The sequence below is a fragment of the Onychostoma macrolepis genome, chromosome 25, assembly GCF_012432095.1.
Source record: "Onychostoma macrolepis isolate SWU-2019 chromosome 25, ASM1243209v1, whole genome shotgun sequence".
Taxonomy (NCBI): Eukaryota; Metazoa; Chordata; class Actinopteri; order Cypriniformes; family Cyprinidae; genus Onychostoma; species Onychostoma macrolepis.
In genome coordinates, this window is record NC_081179.1 from 4,437,530 (window position 1) to 4,456,967 (window position 19,438).

The 19,438-nt window shown below is 36.4% G+C and overlaps 1 protein-coding gene across 2 annotated transcripts in view; it reads left to right on the forward strand.

The window, feature by feature from the left end:
* The first annotated feature begins 384 nt into the window (after positions 1–384).
* The window catches only part of eps8l2 (EPS8 like 2), a 54,787-nt gene continuing 35,733 nt past the window's right edge, over positions 385–19,438 (forward strand). The window contains exons 1-3 of one of the 2 annotated variants that reach the window (XM_058767970.1): positions 385–402; positions 1,392–1,485; positions 12,370–12,538. The gene's annotated coding sequence lies outside the window, so the exon portion shown is untranslated. Of the gene's footprint in view, positions 403–1,391; positions 1,486–12,271; positions 12,539–19,438 lie in introns of those variants that run through there. The other variant, XM_058767969.1, reaches the window with a different exon arrangement.

The window sequence follows — 19,438 nt, forward strand, 5'->3', positions numbered from 1 at the left end:
TACCGGAGAAGAGGAACCGGATCAAGATGGCGATTGGACGGGCAGGTAACCCGCGTCGTTGCCATAGATACTGAATTTATCGGCGAAAATAAACGCAGTTTTAAACATATTATACTAAAATCGTTACGTTTCTCAACTAATTATTTAAAGCTTTTAAATATTTCACCGTTATTTACGTGGTTCCTGTGCTGTATGGAAAAGCGGAATGTTATACTGTATTTTAATATGAAATTCCCTCAAAGAAGTACAAGATATATTTTTTATTTCATGCATTTCAGGCCATTGTACAACATATTTGTTTTAACATGTCCACAGTGGGCATATTTGGATTCTTTTAGGTTGTTTTGTTTAGGATGTCAAGTTTAATTCTGTTTTTTCTTTTAGGCAGAAACACCAAATGTTGTATCCTTTGTGAATATTCACCGAATAACACAGTCCCCGAACAATGAACGGATGGATGGACGAAAAAGAGAGAGGGAAGACTGAAATAACGATCAGGACAAAGCATTATATAACTTACAGATAACAGGGCTAGACAAAATTGAGAAATTAAGAATGGGATCCTTTTCAGTGAGCTGAAACCCACATGAAAAAATACTATAGTAATTTATAGTAAATACTATAGTGTTTTTGAACCATACTACAGCATGCTGTAACGTTCATTAACAAAGTGTTGTACATATACAGTATACTTTACATGGTTCAAAAACACTATGGTATTTACTATAAATTACTATAGTATTTTTTTCATGTGGTATGACAGAAATAGTTTGCAATTCAACACAGGTAATGCATTTTGGGAAAAGAAGTGTTCTTTAAGCTTGGTCAACAAAAGGTTACATTTTAGATCTATCTATCTATCTATCTATCTATCTATCTATCTATCTATCTATCTATCTATCTATAAAGCCTTTTCAAAACTTTAAAAGTTTATGCCAATTCGATATTCAAAACGTGTTTTGACAAATTTACTTTTACCAGCTATATATACTGTACGTTAAATATTATGGTTATATAACTTTCTTTTAATTTCAATTAAAATTTACATTTAGTCATTTAGCAGACACTTTTATCCAAAGCGACTTTCAAATGAGGACAAAGGTAGCAATCAAAATCAACAAATAAGCAATGATATGCAAGTGCTATAACAAGTCTCAGTTAGCTCAGTTAGCTTAATATTAATTGAAATAAATTTTAATATTTATAAATAATATAATTCTTTCCTACATTTAAATTTAAAATGCGTTTTTGCATCCTGTTTGCTAACTCAGTTAAAATCCATTATAATTCATTAATAATTAAATTTACTATAGTAGCCTCATATTCTTATACTCATAAGATTTAAAGATACTCCAAAAAATACATCTGTTTTAAGCCTTAATTGACAGCAGCTCACATCTGTGCTGCTCCAAATCCTGCTGTATCTCTCAGCAGCTTACAGTGTGTTGTACTTCCTGTCCACCTTCTCCATGATCATCTAGAAGAGTGAGTACTTCCTCTTAAGTACTTTAAAAGTGTTTTTGTAATGTGTTTGGTTAGTCAGTCATCACTAGTACTATTGCTTGTGGTTAGGGATTTTGAATAACTAACTTGTGGTTTTTGGAATTGTGGGGCTCGGGATGCTGGCACGCTTCACCAGGTCAGAGTTCGTATGCTTGTACACTCTTTACAGGCATTGATGGTTCCATGAAGAACCTTTAACCTCCATGGAACCTTTCCATTCCACAAGAGGTTTAAAAGATGGTTCTTTTAAGAAATGTTCACTTTGAGGAACCAAAAATGTTATTTGTTTCGACACTTAAATCTAGCGAGCTGCCTTGCTTTGTAAGGCCGAATTATAAGTGAAATCATTAAGCAGCAATTTTGAGCATCATCCAAACCCCACAAAACTCGCAGGACACTCGAATAGCAATTGGGTCATTCCATGTCAACTCAACCAGAGGCCCCCGGCTCAAATTTTAGATTTTGCTAATATTTTTTTTGAAGAAAGCTGTATAGTGATGAAAGCCAAAATCATATCACCCTGCAGCCCAAGACTGGTCACCCACTGAAGCTAAGCAGGGTTGAGCCTGGTCAGTACCTGGATGGGAAACCTGGGAAAACTAGGTTGCTGCTGGAGGAGGTGCTAGTGAGACCAGCAGGGGGTGCTCACACTGTAGTCTGTGTGGGTCCTAACACCCCAGTATAGTGACGGGGACACAATACTGTCAACAAGCACTGTCCTTCGGATGAGATGTTAAACCGAGGTCCTGACTCTCTGTGGTCATTAAAAATCCCAGGATGTCCTTTGAAAAAAAATAGGGGTGTAACCTCGGCATCCTGGCCAAATTTGCCCATTGGCCTCTGACCACCATGGCCTCCTAATCATCCCCTTCATCACTCTGTCTCCTCTCCACCAGTAAGCTGGTGTGTGGTGAGCGTTCTGGCGCACTATGGCTGCCGTCGCATCATCCAGGTGGATGCTGCACACTGGTGGTGGATGAGGAGATTTCCTGCACAATGTAAAGTGCTTTGAGTGCCTAGAAAAGCGCTATATAAATGTAATGAATTATTATTTTTATTATTAAAATATTAAATGTCATGGATGAATATTTACTGAGTAATCCACTATTTTGTAGAGGGGGGTCAAAATGGCAATTTTTTTTTTTACCTGAGATTCAGAGCCAAATTACAGGGGGTTAAAAATTACTTCAGAAAGATGGCAGCATCACAATGTTATTTAATGGTATTTAGATTAGTAGGTCTGTTTGTAAAATATGTTGATGTTTGCAGTCTTTGCTGCATTATGTGCTAATGGTGACCATTCAAAAATGGGGAAAGAGCACTTTTCAAGTTTTTACTCCGATGTTTGCAGGCCTGTAACTCAAAAAGTATTAAAGATATCTTAATGCCCTTTTAGATATTGGGTCTTAATAAACTTCAGTTTTGGCATCTTCATTTTTAAGGCCCTATATGGTTCGGTTCCTGAGATATTGGAATTTCAATATGGCTCTAGAAGTAAATCGTTAAATTGTACACATGTTCAGTGGTCAAAAACCAAATTAAACTTATTTTCTTTTAAAGAGGAAAGTCTGAAGAACGAATAATGTTTAAACTAGAAATGCTAGACAAAACAACAACTACATTGAACATACATGTCTGAGTGCAATAAATATTCTCCAATGTTTGTGTGTCTGTAACTCAAGAAGTATTAAAGATATTGCAATATGATTTTAGATTTTAGTCCTTAATAAACTTTTTTTTTGTTTTTTGGAATCTTCATTTTCAATGCCCTGTATCCCTTCAAAAAATTTGAGTCGGGGACCTCTGGTTGAGTTGACACGAAATAACCCAATTGCTTTCACAGATAATAAGCATAAAAATATATTTAATACACATGGGTAACATATTTACTGGTTGAAATCCAATTCTTGTTTTCTTACTAATACTGAGGTACTGATTCCAAAAATAAAGTTTTGCTCTCACTAAATATAATGTGCATTTTTTAAACGTTTGACATTTGACTGCTTTTGTTATTTTGATAAGAGCATTAAAGTAGATACAGTACATATAAATTATTAATTATTATTATGTGATAAAAAGTTTTTTATTCATATTTCTGAACTCAGCATCATCAAATTAGATATTATTATGCAAATCAGAAGACATTTTTTCAAGATGCAGTATTATAGCTATGTTAAATTATTTCCATTTAAAATACATTTATGTATTTATATAAATGATTTATAATTATCACATTAGTCTACACTCCATATCCCATAATGGCAAAGCAAACAACAGATTTGTCATAACTTTGCAATTTTATACAAAATAACAAAACTGAGATAATCACATTGCATTAAGTATTCAAACCCTTTGCTATGACGTTTGAAATTCAACAGGTGCATTCTATTTCTCAGGATCATTTCTGCATTTCTATTTTATGCATTTTTCAATTTCAGTTCAAGTACTTCTATTTCTCTGAGCTTGTCACAATGCATTATGGGATTGCCTTCTCTGTAAAGGATGCAAGTGATTCTGTCTTTGAATTTGGCCAAAACAAGATATCTTATCTTATAGATTGGCCTTTGTATCAGAAGCACACATGTGATGGTTTAAAATAAGAGCTATATTGGCAACTCACTAGAATTTGGAACAGGGATCTTCGCATAAACTCACTTGCTACTGTCTACCTTGACAGTTTATCTAAGTGGTAATTCTGGTACTGTTTGTGTAAATTAAACCTCTCCTGTGTCTTTCTAGAAAATACTTTTATTGCTTATAAATTGCTTGTTTATAGAACAGGAGATGCAGTGGAGTTCTCCTTATGCTTCCTTCAAGTATTCATTTCATCTCAGATGAAATTCTTCCTTAGGAAGAAAGTCAGTAGTTGAGATAGCAGTGGATAGCAGCTCAGATGAGAAACGTTTGAGTTCATCTCTGACTTTTGGTTGAAGACTTTGGTGTCTCTGGAAATGCAAGCACAGTTTGAGACTTTGTTGAGATCTAAACTAGAGGAGGCATGTGAGATTTCTGTGGCATGTTCCTCAGTACACAAGCATAAAACTTTAGCTGAGGTCTTCATTCAACCTCACTGCTGTGCAGGAGAAACTATTGAAATACTGTATATATATATTTTTTTCCCAATTTTTCCACCAGAAACCCTCCACTGAAACTGAAATAGCTTGATTCTTTCACCGTCTGTGAAGGGTTTGAATTAGCTGAGCTTGATTAAAGCACACTAGCTTGGAGATGCCGCATTGTGTACATGCTGCTCACATGACACTGACTGGCGGGCCAACAAAAGTCGAGCATCCTGGAAACTGATTTTCATTGAAATGCACATTAATTTTGCAGCACAGACATGGACAGCATAATTATTCCACCTTGTAAGATACCACGTTCTCACCAAATTCTGAGATATTGTAACAGTCCTAAATTTTGACTATTAAATGCATTCTATACTTACATTAAAAAGCATTGATAAAAATACTTGTCTAATTCAAAAGTGTCTGTTTTACACAATATTTCATGTGAAATGTCTTTAATTTGTAATTGTAGAGTGTCATGTGTTTATCTTAGCAACATAGGCAAAGACTATGTTCATGGCTTGGTTATCAGCACAATGCAGTTGCCGTAACCCAGACTGTAACGTCACTGTCAGAACAAAAGAATCGTACAATGAGCGTGGGGACAAAGCAAGAGATGCAGTAAATCCGTCTACCAGATACAGTGATCAGCCTCCTGAATGAACCACACTTTAATAATTCAAGCTTTAGACTGGCCTTCAGAAAATGAGCTGATTTTCATTCATGGGAAAAACACGGGAAACAAAAGATATGGACAATTAGTAACATTAGGCTCTTAAATGTCAGATAGCGTAATCTCACATCTGTACCCTGTAGAGTTTATGAAGAAATCTGTGAGACTGTGTCTCAAACTATGCTTCAATTTGCCAAAACACCATAGTGTGTACGCAAAAGTCAATTCAGTTTTATTTTTACTTGTTTTAGGAGAAACATCTGAGACACCGTTGGTATTGCTACAGCTGACAGACTGTTGGAGATTTTTATTGCTATGCAATCAACTACTGTTTCCTTATCTGTAAATCAAAGTTTGATTACAATTCATAACTTGTCATATAATGTATAATAGTATTTTCATAAATACGTGACAGCTGTTGTTTGTAAAAACAATTCCCTAGTGCAGAATTATACAAATTTTTCTAGAACACTGACCTGTATAAGACTGGGATCTGTATGGCGTGTACGTCATTTAAAAATTTAGTCAAAAACATAAATTTTCCTTTTTTTTTGGAAGCAGACACTTCGAAGTGCACTTTTAATGTCTCTAATAAAAATTTTTTTTTATTAACTGAACAATCTGAAACTCATTTTTAATAATTTGTTCAACTTAAGAATGCATTACTTTTGCATTCTGTAGCAGGAATCTCTGAGGCAGGGAGCTCTGGGACCGAGCTAACATTGCAAGGAGCTTGGAGACCATGGCTCCTAATACAGGACCATCTTTGGCAGCTGTAATAGGAGTAACAGGACCAAGAGGCAATGACAGATGAAGGAAGCTTGGAGACGAGAGTGGCTGAGATGGGAGCTTTTGAACTGAGATGCTTTGGTTTCTGGCTGTGGCTGAACCTTGATGGACACCTCTGGGCCTGTATAGGGATGACTGGGAGACTGGAGCCCAGGGTGGCTGTGGACTGAGACAGTCTTTGGGGCTGTCTTTGGCTCTGGCCTTTACAGGAACCTCTGAGGAGACAATGACACCACTGGGGTGCCTAGATGTGGAGCAGCTATAGCGGGAACCTCTTTAGTATCTTTGGCTTGCTTGGGAGAGAGCTCTGGTATTTGGACAGCGGAGGCAGGAACCTCAGGAATGGAGTGGCCATGATGGGACAAACAAAAAGGGGCAACCAAAAGAAGTATGTACATATATACAATATGTACACATCCCTCCGGAAGCAATACCGCCAGACGCAAATACTGCTTCCTCAAGCCAAGGCGCAAGACGCTACACAAGGCTTGCTCGCCCCGCAAGACGCAAAGGCGAGAGGAGGGATGGAAGCGTCTCCCGCTGCAGCCCGCAAGACGCAAAGCTGCATGAGAGACGCCAACTGGAGTGGTCCTATAAGACGACCTGAAACAAAACAGAAAAAGAACAGGTTTGACCTTTTGGTTCCTTCCCATGAGTAATTAATGCTTTTTAGCTGATCTCAGGTTCACTACCTGAAACCAGTTGTGGGACATGATTCGCCCCAGACCAAGTCGCCGGCTTTGCTTCTCGTTCAGGAGAGCCCTGAGGAGGTCACAGCATTCTGTGCAGGAAGACATGAAGGGCATTTGATAACCTTTAACTTTACACCTTAAATTACTTTAAATTTGCTGTATTTGATCATGTTATTTATTCTAAGCTGTAAGGTGTTTTGTATGATTCTTAATTATTAAGTTTCTTGTGATGAAGATCTCACCTTTTGACAGGCCGGGTTTGGACCACTGCCTGTACTGCAGCAGGAACAGGTCATAGTCACTAGGGAAGCGTCCACACAACAATGTGAACATCACAATCCCTAGTGACCAGACTGTCGCCGGCCCGCCGTAGTACTTCCCCCTGCTGTGGTACTCTGGAGGGGAGTACGCTGTTGTGCCTGGAGGAGAGCAGAGTTTATGTGATGTGTAATTTTGCATTAACGCAGCATGATTGTTCTGTAACTATTAGAAGAAATGAATTATATCATACATACCACGGTATGACTTGTACGGTGACCTCCTCAGAATGTCCCCGCATCCGAAGTCAATCAGTTTGACTTCGGATGTCTCCCTGTTTATTAGAAGGTTCTCCAGTTTGACGTCACGGTGGAGCACTCCGCGGAGGTGGCACGTGTTTGTGGCATGAGCTGCCTGCCACATGATCTTCTGTGTTGTTTCTTCATCGAGGCTTCCACCGTGACGCCTCAAGAACTCTATCAGATTCTCACAGGGAGAGGGACATTCGAGGACCATGACGAAGTGGTCAGGGTGGTCCGTCCAGTCCAGCAGCCTGATGATCTCAGGCACGCTGGGACCTTTGTTCGCCAGGATGGTGAGGGCGATCTCCTTTGGAAGGGGGTTTGGATGATCGGGCTAGAAGAATTGAGTTTTTATGATGTTACGTGGAGGTGGTTACTCAAATAGGGATTTAGCTGAGTCTTGGACCAGTTTATTAATTTAATTTGTGATTAATATTAATATGAGACATTTTATATTGTTTTTACAGTGCAATATACTTACAATGAATATACATTTTGTGTGTCGGGTCTTTGTGACGTATTTCAAAGCCACCTGATGAACAACAACAACAAAAAAGATTAATTAAAATAGACTAAGAAGAGGGGTTTAGAGGATAAAACATTTGCTAGCTTGGTAATGTGTTATATATTTTACTTACTTTAAGATTATCCTCCAGACGTGTCCCTTCATACACCACACCAAATCCACCTTTCCCCAGCTGATCGCCCACAGTGTAACGGCTGAAGATGTAGTCTATTAAAAGATAAAGTAACAAAATGAACTCAGTGCCATGTGATATGAGATGCTGTATTTAACCTAAAAACAATTTAAACTAATTTCCATAGATTATTCATTTTAATGACTATTTTACTTTATAGAGACTACCTTGAATATGTATAGTTTTAACATGTATAGTACATAAAGACATATAACAACAATGTTTTAACATGTCCTGGAATAAAGATCTGACCATGCCTGTATGTACTAATGTGTATTTTTGATATTGTGTGTGACAGTCCTGACAGATTTACATGGTCAAAGTACAGCTCTACTGAAAAATCATATTCTCATAAGATGGTTGTATCATGTACCATCACTACTTCTTCCTGCCCATGCCACCTTCCTCTTCTCTCCCTCATCCTGCTGCTGCTCCTCCTCTCCCTGACCTGAGCTGCTCTCTGGAGACTGTTTTTTGGCAGCTCTGAAGAAAGAGCACAGCCTCCGCCACCACTTCTTGCTCTTTCTTTTCTCCTTCACTCTCTCTGCCTCCCTCCTCTCCTTCTCCTCCCTCTCCTCTTCCTCCTCCTTTCTCTCCTCCTCCTCCCTCTCCTCCTCCTTCCTCTCCTCCTCCTCCTCCTCCTCCTCCTCTCCTCCTCCTCCTCCTCCTCCTCCTTCCTCTCCTCCTCCAGCACCAGCAGGGGTCTCATCGCGGGGATGAGGGTGTTGAACCGCCGTGTTGGTGCTGGGTTTTGGGGGTGTACTAAGATGTTGATCGTACACCTCGCCAACCGTTATCGGACTCACTTTAGTACCTCGCTGTCCCATCGCTGTGAAAACTCACTGACCACTACAACAAACCCACAAAGAATGTAAGAATGTCACGCGCTTTATATACTCCGAGAGTTCTATTCGAACGCGCTCTATATGACGCCATAAGGCTTTGAGCGTCTCAGAACTTTCATAATGATTCCCGTTTATTTTATATATAAAACATGATAAAAATAAAATAAAATATTACAAGACCAAAATCTGTTAGAATAAAGCAAATGTATCATAAATAAACAAAAATGCATTATCTCAATGTTTTAACAGATTTTTTTTTAAATTTACAACAGTATGTGAAATCATTTTAAGCAAAAACATTAAATATATAAATTTTTGTTGCATGTTTGAAACCTTATTATTAATAGGAGTTGCTGTTACTATTTTTTTTGTCTGGTATGAAACGAAAATTGTGTATAGGCCATTATAGACATAAGATTAATGACTTTATAAAGAACTTTTTGTAGACGTATTAAGCACGTTGTTAGTTTCTCCAGTAGAGGGCGTCTATTTAACATATAATATGTTCTGATTTGATTTAGCCTAATCGTGTGCAGTCTGTGGTTTTACTGTGCGAGGTTTATTGGTGTGTATCTCTTCTCTAGAATATGAAATGATGTTTTTCACTGTGTGAAATCACTGCTGTGCCCTACAGTCAACTCTGTTTGGAAACTGTACATTCAAATCCACATGCAAATTGCTCTTTGCTCTCCTAATGTCCAGTTTCACCAAACCTCAAACAAAGTAATTTGCCTCTGAATTTATCACCAAGTCATTCTTTTGTGCAGTTTTATGAATAATGTTTAACAGAACTTGCTTCTTTCAGCAGCCAATGTAATCCTGAGAAAGTGAGCGTTTCATGTGTCATAGTTCTGTCCTCTGATGTTAATTATAAACCAAAAGTCAAGGTTCCCAAAGTCAAACATTCCACTGGTTTGTGTGCATGTACTGCAGTGCACCAACCTGTCTGCACACCAGTGGACTTAAACTTTATAGTGTGTGTGCGTGTGTGTGTGTGTGTGTGTACCTGTTTTTCTATTCAGGTGGGGACTTAAACCTGAATACACACAGACTCATGGGGACTCATGTCACGGTGGGGACCTAAATTGAGGTCCCCACGGGTAAACAAGCTAATACATCACACAGAATGACGTTTTTTGAAAATCTAAAAATGCAGAAAGTTTCCTATAAGGGGTAGGTTTAGGTGTAGGGTTGGTGTAGGCAATAGAATATACCATCTGTACAGCAGAAAAAGCATTACGCCTATGGAGAGTCCCCACAGGGATAGCAAACAAGACGTGTGTGTGTGTGTGTGTGAAGATTTTCTGTTTGATGTGATATATATATTTTCATCTTAAAGGAATAGTTCAATCAAAAATGAAAATTTGCCCGCAGGCTATGCAAGATGTAGATGAGTTTGTTTCTTCATTAAAACAGGTTTGGAGAAATGTAGCATGTAGTGTACATCATTTGCTCACCAATGGATCCTCTGCAGTGAATGGGTGCCGTCAGAATGAGAGTCCAAACTGCTGATAAAAACCATCACAATAATCCCCAAGCAACCACCAACATATTTGTTTTGAACTGTTTTTGCTTGTAAACAGTGCTTGATCCCATCCAGAAGGATCCCATTCTTTAGATCTGTTCTGATGAACAAACAAACTCATCTGCATATCGGGCGAGTACATTTTCCTCTTTGGGTGAACTATTCCTTTAAAGGGAAAGTTTTTTTATTTCACCAAAGATTTTGTTATAATTTACTGTCATGTCTGTCTATTTCCATGCAGAACTAAAAGGAGTTTGCAGAATGTCTAAACAGTGACCGCAGCTGTCAAGTAGGCAAGATTTAATAACAACGTTGGTCTGTTTTTAAGCTTAGATGGTTTGTAATATAGAACAGGACTATGTTCATGACTCCTTTATGGTGCTATTTGTTGTCGTTTTTGGCGCTTGATAGTCCCTGGTCCCCATCCACTTTCATTCCACAAAATAAAGAAAGTTATTCGAGTTTGGAATGATGTGAGGGTGAGTAAATGGTTACATTTTTATTCTTAAATAATAAGGGAGGAAAAAAACAAAAAAACATCTATCCTGATTTTAGACAGATCAGGAAGATAAAAGTGTGTTTGCAGGCCTGAGCTGCTCCATATCCAGTGACATCCAAACCTGTCCAATGTTCCACCCTGTCGCTCTTCTTTCACTCCGTTCTTTGAAGATGCCTCTCCTTGATCATACAGGGTTACAAAACTAGACCAGAAACAGGAATTTGCTTACATTCCTAATCAAACGTCACAATATGGCATACACATTCTAATATAAATGTGGTTATATCGATTTAAGCCAGGAATGTCCCTTAAACCAATTTTCTGCTTTGCCAGCATGGTGCTTAAAGGATGACAATAAAATGGTTGATAATTATTTGGTTTATGACTTTCAATAAACCAAAGATTTTCTTGTTCCAGGTATCATTGTAAAATCTGACATATATACTGGTATAGAATTTCTTTTCTGCATAATGCACCAGGTAAAGGATACATGTTTTAGCTCTGGACAAAAACAAAAATTATTTTATGATTTATATTTGTTAGTGAAACTTAAATTTAAATTATTTGCAGTCATATATACTTATGTTTAGGAAATTCATAAATGCATTGTGTGACATCGATATGAATATAGTGTCATGAATCTATGAATATGAATCTATGAATATAGATTCGGCACCTTTAGAAAATATTTCAATTATTCTGTATATTTTTAATGCAATATTAAGTATTATGGATATTAAATAAATTCAATATTAAAGATTATTTACATGTTTACTTAACACTACATTGGTCTTTGCAGTTTTATTTATTTGTTTAATGTTATTTTACATTTTTAGTAAATTATGGATAGTGATTCCATTTCAATGCAAAATTTAAATAAATATATGAGGAATTGCTTAAATGCATTGTGCGATATTGAAAATGGATATAAATACAGTGGATGCATATGCAGCACCATTAGAAAGTATTGCAATTATTCAATGTTATTTTAAATCAGTTTAAAATATGATCAATATTATTTAAATATTAAAATATCTTTTTAAGGTTATGCTAGTATTCTTTGCTGTTTTGTTTATGTGTTTACATTTTTTTGTATTTGATATCAGTAGGCTAAATAATGGATAGTCATTCGATCTCAACGCAACAAACAAACAAATAATAACAAATTTCCTCCGTTTTCCAAAAAGCATCATTTTATGGAAGAGAAGTGAATTTTATTTCAGCATTTCTTTCACAATGTGTACAATAGCGGAAAAGTTATTACAAGTTATTAATGTCCTTTTTGTAAAGCTACAAGGCGAAGCCCTTTAAATATTCCATGACTAAAATGATTTGTGTATGTTCCAGAAAGACTGCATTAAATGTGCATGCGTTCATATGCAGGCTCCGCCCCCTCTCGCGCAGCAGGTAGAGTTACGAGCGCGAATCACCTGTTACTCTCGCTCGAGCGCACCTGTTGCATCGTTCTAGACTTTTGTCCTCACCTTTATTTTTTGTTTTTACATTTTTGTCTGTATCAGCAAGGTCGCTTGGCTGCCCAAATCCCGCCGTGTTTGGAGCAAAGTTCACGTCTGTGAGAAAACAGATTGAGATGGAGCCTTGAAGAAGAGTTTGCCTCAGGAATTTCTGGAAACGGGAGGAATTATCTGCGAACTGAAGAACGGGACCGTAGATTCTCTCTGCTGAGGGGTAAGAGCTCATTTCTATATGCTATCAACCCAAGGTCACCACTGCACTGACAACGATGCGACGCGTCAAAACTACAACGCGTCCGTTATAAGCAGCGCATGCTTGCGATGTTTTACTTCTGAAGCGTCAAGTCCGCTCTTATTTGCGTCTCTGTGCAAATATGAACGGAACGCAAATACGTGAAAATTTGCTGTGGTCCATCTATAAAACCATCTATGAGACTCACTTAAGTTCGTCAACGTGTCTAGCTTAGCTATAAATAGAGGCTGTTCACTTTAAAATGATTTTTCGAAGTTGTAAACAAACATTAGCTTTTGGAGTAGCTTATGCATTACAAGAAAACAACTTTACAAGCAATGGGTTTGTTTGATTATTATATGGTTTAGATAACTTTCAGTACTAATTCCTTAGCAAACATAATATCACCGATAGGCTACTTGAGTGATGGGACAAAATGTTTTAATTTAACCTGCCAAAATGTAATTAAACAAGATTTTTATTTTTTTTTGTCTGTGGTGACAATTCAATAGATGGAGCTAAAAATCATTAATTTATTGAAAAAGTATATCACATGCAAACATAAGTGAATACCTCTGAACAACTTGGACAGATCCCAAATGTTTTTTTGAGAGCTAAAGTCTTGGTAGGACTACTCAAAAATCAATGATGTAATGCTTATTAACAGATCTGGTTTGGCAACTTATGTTTGACTGCAGTTGAATGGCAATATTTGATATGATAATCAGTTATATGTGTGCCATTTATATATTCCCAATAGCTGTTATGTTTTGTAAAGTAACATTTGCAAAACATTTGACATTCAGGATCCTTTCCAGGCGGACATGACCACATTTTCAAACAGCAATGACAGCTTGACCCGAGTGCTTGATCAATCCCAAACCAAAGCGTTCTCCTGCCATCAGTCTGGCAAACAAGCAACACAAATGTCCCTCTTGATCACAATACGAGACAAACACACTTATCATTCACAGAAAACCATCATCATCATTACGGATGGGAAATAAAAGCTTTTAGCTGACACTCAGACTTTTTGCTCGTGTTTATGTTTGATTCGCATTATAAAGCCAATTCACCCTTGCAGGGCAAAGGTCCCGCAGACATTATCTCCTTTTGCACATCTGTTTGACGAGGCATTACTTCATTTACTGAAGTCAATAAAGGTGAGCTTAATGGTCATGGGGGCTTTACGGTTTTGTTTATAGCTTTTAAAGCTCGCTCAGTTCACAAGTTCGATTCAGAGTAAGTTTTATTCAGGCCTGTGATCTGATTGGCTAAGGTGAACTGGAATGTGTAATTGATTGGTCGCTGTATTTCCTCAAGCTACTGAGCCAATGATGCCTAAAAATGAACACATTGCACAATAGAGCAGGTGAAGCGGAGATGGTCCCATCAGAGGCTGATTGTTTTTGCTTGGTCACCTAAGTGAAAGCAAATTAAATTACATATCATGTTCCTCGGCAAAAGGTGGCGGGGGCTCTTTCTGTGGCTTGTTGTTGCACGTTTGCTTGGAAACCAAGGTGGTCATTACCATAAATGATTTCTAAGGGTTAGATCTGACAGATACGTGTTTTTGTGCATGTGTGGTCTTGATCGGACACTTCATGCGTGTTTTAGTGACTGTCAATTGAACTGATTTGCTTTGAATGTCATACAGTACGTGTCTCACTACAGGAAGAGGAATTGTAGTGAATTGCACACAGTCATACAACAGGAATTTTCTTTGTCCAAAAAACAAAAACATAATTGCATCATTAATTGTGACAAACTTTGCTCATTTATTTGACAACTACACTGCTTTGAAATAACTGATTCACATCATATTTTAATCCACTGATCATATGCTGATTTTTGATCTAAAATAAAATTTTGGTTCATAAAATCAATAAAGAAATGATGAAATTATATACAGATCCTTGCATTCAAATTTGAGTTGTAGTTCTGAAGTCTGTATGCTACCTCAATTCAAATTAAGTTTAAATTCAGGAATTAAAAATGCATTCTCAAATGATTTCTGAACAGTGCACAATGCTGGTGTCGAATCTGATAGTAAACCTGTCAAGTTGTTCTTGGAAAACTTCGGATCATTATTCTTTTCAATGAATGTGTGTTTGTTGATAGCCTGATTTTTGCACACGTTTCCAAATCCCCAGAGATTCCTTTGGGCTATAAATGCTGATGTTTGTTTATCATGCATGGAAACGTCATCGTGGTGGACAGCCGGTCAACCATGACACCACTCCACCATGACTTTACTCCTTTGTGTACTCACTGCTGTGAAATGACTTTAGTATTAAAAAATGATCAGTGTCAATTTAAGAATAACTGACGGTATCCTCTAATATATTATTGCAATGCTCTTTTCAAGGACTCTAGACTTTGCTCGTTGTTGACACGTCTTCACATACACACACATGCACTCTCAGAAATAAAGGTACAAAAGCTGTCACTGGGGCGGTACCTTTTCAAAAGGTACACTTTCGTACCTATTAGGTTCAAATATGTACACTTTAAGTACTAATATGTACCTTTAAGGTACCAAAACGAACCCTTTAGGTACAAACATGTACCTTTTGAAAAGGTACCGCCCCAGTGACAGCTTTTGTACCTTTATTTCCCAGAGTGTGCTGACTGCAATGATATTCTCCATGTTGACACATTTTGCTGTTCCTTTCTTTAGTTAGGAGAAATGATTGTGATTTTCCTGAATTAAGATTTGTCTCATTTGCTCTTTAAGACAGATAGAGTTGTTTCATCTAAAGCGTAAGAGTCTCCAGTGATCTCACATGTCTTCTCTAGAATTTCAGTAGAAGTCTCAACCATGTCTCAAATTGTACTCAGGTTTGTCTACAATCTAAATATGATCTTAATAAGAATTCTTCCAAGATCACATGATCTGCTATGTAGATTGATTCTCCCAGCTAACGCAAACATGTTCTAAGAATGTTTTGCTAACATTCCCATTAAGTAAAGAACATTCCATTTGATCATTTTGCAAACATTAAGGGAATTAATGTTTCATACAGATTCAGAATTGTACAGATAACATTTGGAAAACATTATTAAAGACCAGATAACTTTGACTGACCGTTCTATTAACATTACTGGAAGAACATTTGTTCATAACTTTGAAAGAACTTTTCTGTTCTAAGAATGTTTTGCTAATGTTTCCATTACGTTGATTCTACCAAGTGTTACTTCTGAATGTCCTCTGAACATTCAAAACATTTTTTTTTTTTTTTTTGGTTATGCGAACACTCATTCGATTTTATAGATTTCCAAACATTACGGAACATTGCTTTTGAATGTTGTCTTAACAGTGTAACATTTAACAAACGTTAGAAAAACATGCAACTAAACCGTTTCAGAATAAAACATAATATTTTTGTGGTAACATTTTAAGAACATTATTAAAGACCAAATAACTCCTGCAGATAACAAAAATATGTTGTAAGAATGTTTTGCTAAAGTTATTAAATCGTTATTTGTGACCCTGGAGCACAAAGCCAGTCTTAAGTCGCTGGGGTATATTTGTAGCAATAGCCAAAAATACATTGCATGGGTCAAAATTATCCATTTTTATTTTATGCCAAAAATCATTAGGATATTAAGTAAAGATCATGTTCCATGAAGATATTTTGTAAATATATCAAAACTTCATTTTTGATTAGTAATATGCATTGCTAAGAACTTCATTTGGACAACTTTAAAGGTGATTTTGTCAATATTTAGATTTTTTTGCACCCTCAGATTCCAGATTTTCAAACAGTTGTATCTCGGCCAAATATTGTCCGATCCTAACAAACCATACATCAATGGAAAGCATCAATGGAAATTTCGAAAAATTGACACTTAAGACTGGTTTTGTGGTCCAAGGTCACATTTGTGAAAAACGTCCAGTTTTTTTTTAGTGACATAATAACATTTAAACATTTCTTTTAAGTCTCTTAAAATAAGAAAAAGCAACTTTGGTTGAATTAAGTTTTCTTCTGGCAGGTTTTGCACTGTGTAGCGGGTACAGGGAACTGGACTCTGATGCAGTGATAGATTGGCGTTAGATCAGGTTGCTGGATGGACGCTGTTTAGACGCTTGTTTTGGCTCAACTTCATGAGATGTTAAAATATGAAGCTGAAATCATGTTTGAGCAGGCATGAAACCTGTTTGACCGTGTTTTTCAGATTTTAATAACCTAACTACACTACTTCACATTTATGTGTTTTGAAGTTAAAGCAATACGTTTCCGAAAACAGAGCAGTACATCTGGAGAATTGCAGATCAACAAACGCAAACTCTGGCCATTAAACAAAACATCCTGGACAAACAAAGCTAAAACCCAAATGAAAGGTGGAGTGGGTGGAACCAACAATGAGTGCTTAAGGTTAAAAACAAGTCCAGGAGTGGTGGAAGCATGTGACATGGCCTTAAATAGACATGTTGTGAGAGGAAATTTTGGACCGGCCTCAAAATGCCAGTCCATTCATCCTCTCAGGTGTGTCAAATACCACAGGACATGAGTCAGTGAGCCTGCAGTCTGTATAAACCTGGTTTAAAGAGAGCAGCCATTTCAATTCACCTTGAGAAAACATGAGCAGCGGGAAATGCCTTTGAACAGATGACACAATATACTACCAGTGCAGTGCATTGTTGCATTACTCCTAATAAAATAAACAATAGCAATACGTCAATCATTTTTATGCAAAGTAATGCTAACCCGGACAAGATTTATGTATAAATCAAAATCTTTCTATTTCAAATAAGAGGCAGAACTGTTTTCAACATTGAAAATAATGAGAAATGTTTCTTGAGCAGCAAATCAGCACATTAGAATGATTTCTGAAGGATCGTGTGACACTGAAGACTGGAGTACTGATGCTGAAAATTTAGCTTTACAGTACAGGAATAAACGATTTTACAATATATTCACATAGAAAACAGTTAGTTTAAATTAAATATTTTACAATATTATTGTTTTTACTGTATTTTTGATCATTAATGCAGCCTTGGTGAGCATTAAAAAAAATCTTACTGACTCCAATTTTTTGAATGGTAATGTACATTATGTGCCTTGGTGACAATATTTTCTGTATTTTTACATCATGTCTGTAAAATTCTGTTTCAGAACACCCAAACACAGAAAATGACAACAGATCTGCATAATAAAAGAGCAAAAGCTCGTCGGAAAATGTTGTGGATGTGATGTAAAGGTGATGTTTTTAGTGTTGGCTCAATCACTGCTGCTTTTCCTCACCAAGAGACACCCAGGTGTTTTTTTATTCAAAGTAGTATTGTCTTTTGCCGTGAATAAGTTTTGTAGTTTGCCTGCGGTGACTAGTCACACTGCATGCAGAGTAGACAATTTTGTTCTTCATATAACGGCGACAATGTTTTTAGAACAGTTACCGTTTTTTCTTAGCTTTTTTAGATTTAGTATTTTTAATGTCAGTGGTTTAATGGATGAATGAATGTGAAAAGCAACTTCTTCTAGTGGTTTAGGATGCTAATACACTGAAATAAATGGGTGTAGAAATAATTTTCACTCAGAAATTGCTAGTAAATTTCACAAATAATTACAAAGAACCAGCAAGTAACATTGAATTTAACAACAGTCTTGAACTTTGAAGTAGACAGACTGAAATTTTTAAACATACTCCATTAAACTTTTTTTTTTTAAACTTCGAAAATCCAAGGAGTTTCTTAACAGAATCTTACCAACAATTACTTAATTTCCTAATTTCTGCACTTTAAGGTTTCCCATAACAGGGAACATTCTAATAACTTTGAAATTTTTTAAAGGTTATATAAGTGTTATGACAAAACATTCTTAATGTATACAATGTTCTTATGATATTCAATATATGCTCTCTTAATGTGGAGATGAAACATTTTTAAAATATAAAAAAAATGGGCATTTTAAACATTTAGAGAACATTCAAATGTAACATTCTCATAACGTTTTCAAAATGATGGAATGTTCCTCTAATGTTCACATAAGCAACATTCTTTAAACATAAAAATGTGTGTTTTATACATTGAGATAACATTTAAATGTAACGTTTTCAAATGATAGAATGGAATGTTCCTAGTTCACATAACCAAGAAGAAACGTTCTTAATAACTGTTTCAAGTTTTAATAACTGTTTCAACATCATACAATGGTATGTTCCTTTAACGTTTGCAAAACCAAGAAAAAAAAGTTTAAATAAAAAAAAAAAAAAAATGGGTGTCTTAAATTTTGAGAGATGATTTAAATGTAACATTAGCATAACATTTCTTTATACAGAGGAAAAGAAATTGGACGTTTTAACTTTGAAGTGTTTAATGGGAATGTTAGCAAAACATTCGCAGAACATATTTATGTTAGCTTGGTTCATACGGTTGACATTGAATAATAAACTATTCAGGTTTGACAGACGTAGGTGTGAATCTCTTCCGTGTGGTATCAACACTATGTGTTTGTATGATACTGATAAAAACTTTACATAGTCAAATACTTATGTGCAGAGCTTATGCGTTTTGTTCTGAGAACAGCCTTTGTTTTTCACTTCGCTTAAGCTTCAGGTTTTGATGCAACAGCTTTGCAAAGTAACTCAGTGTCCCATAGTGCTTGTGTGACTCTGTTGTAATGGCCTGTTATATATAGTTTTCTATATAATTCTCTGATTGGTCAAAGCGGGCGGTTTATTGTCTGGCTTAAGTGGTCTGTTGTAGTGTATATTTGTCTAGTTCTTTCTCTTAGAGATGAATGGATAGGTAATGGACAAATTGCTTTCAATCGTAAAGCAACAATCAACAGTAGCTGACATTTATTGACACGAGATGATTGGAAAGTAAATTAAAGTTTATATTTGAAGTAAACCGTTGTTCATGTTTTCGTGTGTCTT